This window comes from Tupaia chinensis, unplaced genomic scaffold (genome assembly GCF_000334495.1).
Source record: "Tupaia chinensis unplaced genomic scaffold, TupChi_1.0 Scaffold145367_1, whole genome shotgun sequence".
NCBI lineage: Eukaryota > Metazoa > Chordata > Mammalia > Scandentia > Tupaiidae > Tupaia > Tupaia belangeri.
The window spans coordinates 830,782-833,796 of NW_006205228.1; the positions used below are offsets into that span (position 1 = coordinate 830,782).

The 3,015-nt window shown below is 42.4% G+C and overlaps 1 protein-coding gene and 1 pseudogene across 1 annotated transcript in view; both read right to left on the reverse strand.

Moving 5' to 3' along the window:
* Positions 1 to 3,015, reverse strand: part of MAP3K9 (mitogen-activated protein kinase kinase kinase 9) — an 84,915-nt gene that overhangs the window by 16,052 nt on the left and 65,848 nt on the right.
* LOC114006023 (40S ribosomal protein S27-like pseudogene) lies at positions 429 to 926 on the reverse strand (annotated as a pseudogene).

Below are 3,015 nucleotides of genomic sequence, written 5' to 3' on the forward strand. Positions count from 1 at the left end.
CCAGCGATATAGCCATTACACCAACTGCTGGTCCTATTTATTTATTTTTAATATGACCAGAGAGGGACAGAAAGAGAGAGGGAGAAAGAGAAAGCGAGAAAGCAAGCTGCCAGGTCCGGACCTCAAAATGCTGTCAGCCATGTGGGAGTCCAGCACTCTTAACCACCATACCACCTGCTGGCACTGCCAGCTGCTCTCTCATTCTTGATTAAATTTCCCTATGACTGGGGATGGTGATGCAGCAGTAATAAAACTGGAACACACTGAAGGGTCCCAGGTTCCCATCCCCAGGTCTCCCTGTATGTACAGGGCACATGAATAACAGGGATCTGGGCTGGCTGAGGCTGGGGGTGGATAGCAGTGTGCAGGTCCTGTTGGGATGCTTGTCTCTCTTTTTCTCTGTGTCTCTCTCTCTCTCTTTTTTTTTTGTCATAATCAAAACTTTATTGAAAAACTGACACCAAAATGGGATATCATTGTTGTATACCTTACAAAATCAAACATAATTACATAATCTTGGCAGATTAACTAGAATTACTGAACTTATGATAAGGCTTTCTGTGAGAAAACAACAAATTTAGCAAGTTGTGTAGATCATTAGTGTTGCTTTCTTCTAAATGAACAACCTTCTGTGAGTCTGGCCTTTCCCCGGTTGGCTGGCACAGCACTGTCGAACACCCGACACACAGAACCACTGTCTGAGCATGACCGAAGACCGTAGTGATCTTGTAGCAGCCTGGATATTTTACATCCATGAAGTAAGAATTTGGGCTTTGAACTAGTCATTTCTTTTTATGTTTTTTTCTTTTCCTCTTCCAAGGACAGATGTAGTAAATCTCTAGCCAAAGGCATCTTGATCCCTTCGCGAGCCCCGACCGTCCGGATCTGTCAGGCGACACTCCTAACGAGCCCACGCGATCAGGCGCTGGGCAACAATTACTCTCTGTGTCTCTCTTTTATGAAGAGATAAACTTCAAAAATATTTTTTAATTTTATAATTTTAAAAAATATTTATTTATTATTTAGTTTGACGAGAGAGAGAGAGAGAGGAGAAGTGAGAAAGCAAGTCACCAGGTCCAGGACTCAAACCATAGTTGGCCATGTGGGAGTCTGGCGCCTTAACCACCATGCCACCTGTCAATCTCATATTTTCATTTTTTAAATTTGACCAGAGAGATATAGAGGAGAGAAAGTGAGAAAGCAAGCTTGCAGGTCCATGACTTGAACCACAGGCCATGTAGGAGTCAAGTGCCTTAACCGCCACACCACCTGCGGACAACCTCCACCCTCAAAATTTTTTTAATGATGTAAAAAAACTGCCTGTAGGGCCAACCTGTGGCATAGTGGTTAAGGCAGCTGGATCCCACAAGGCTGATCACACAGTTTGAATGGGATCAGCTTAAGAAATGCCAGGTGTGTGTGCATACATGCCCCCAAATCCTGAAAGGTGGGAGAAGAGGAGGAGGGATTTCAGTGTGACCATTCCCAATAGGAGATGCTTTCTCTTCCTATCTCCAGGGAGTGCTTTCTTGCTTTCTGCCCCTCCCCCTCCCTTTCTCTGTCTCTCCCCAAGAGCATATATGCCCTCTGGCAAAATTTTTAAAAAACTGCCTGTAACTGGAAAAAAAAATGGCGGTTTGGATATACAATATAACCATGTTTTTAAATTTTACAGACTCGGCTCTATTTTAATTTTTTTCCTTTTTTGTATATAAAGGATTTTTTTAAAAAATCAGAGCCAACTTAAGTGTGATTTAGCTTAAAATGCACCTTCTATAAATGAATCACCCTCCCAGGCATCGCCCAACATTCAAATAAGAATAAATAGATTTCCAGGGTGGCTGTTCAAATAGTGAGACATGTCATCCAAATCTTTGTGTTCACTCGGATGAATCCACAGAGGCACCTTATCTTAAAGGATGACTGCTTGCTCTGGGGAGGCCGTAAGGGCACAGCAAGGAGAACTAAAAATGTTTCTTGAGATCTTTGCCGGGCACGCAAACCAAACTTGCCTGCTGTTCCATCATACCTTTGAAATGAACTGTGTTTAACTGGGACAAAATCCCATTTGAAAACCCTAAACAGTCCCTTTGGTCCTGCTGAGAAATGGAGGTGGAGCCATATCAAGTGGGTAGAACCTCTCCCTGGCTCTTCTTTTCTCCTTCCACATGAATTCATAAATGAGCTCAGCACTGAGCTCCCGGGAAGGGGGTGAGGAATACAGAATCAGGAAGTAGGAGAAAAAAAACAGGGAATGTATATAAAATTGCATGTGAAATTTTAAAATGGATACAAACTGGTAACACTCGTTACCTTGAGCCTAAGACTGAAGGAGGTTGGGGACTGGGGATTAAAATTAAGATGCCTTTTCAATAATCTAAGGGAACCTTGTCTAAAAAGCAGGATATTTCTTCAACAAAGTAGCCATAACAGCACTTCTATGATGGAAATTTAAGTTCCCAAGGCAATACTCCACTCTAAGAAGCTATTCTGTATTAAAACAGAGGAGTCAAGACAGGAAACACAGCCAGATAAAAGTATGTGGACACATACAAGGGGAAGCTGAGCAGCGGGGAGAGAGAACTGAGACAAGACATGAACAACGAACTCTGATGCTATGATCTTTTGACTCAGCTTGGTCCTTCATCCCCCAGAGAATGTCAAAATAGCCATACAAGTGACAGAAAGGAGAGAAATGACGTCTGCCGAGAGGATTAACACCTGGAAAAGTGTCTGGTATGTGGGAAGTGCGGGTAGTTGAGTAACTATCACAGAAACGAATGAATGAGAAATGAGACGCAGGCTAATTTTATACATGAAGTCCTTCTTTATGGGAACACAGATTCATTATAAATTCCTGATAGTTGAGCTTGAACTTTTGAACTTCTTTGATGAAATAAGCCTCAATTAGACTAATCATAGCACATCCTCCAAATCCTTGGTTCCTGCCTCCCACGACTTTGTTTTCAGCATCAGGAGAACAAAATTACACGGAAGATGCAGAAAAATTCCTGC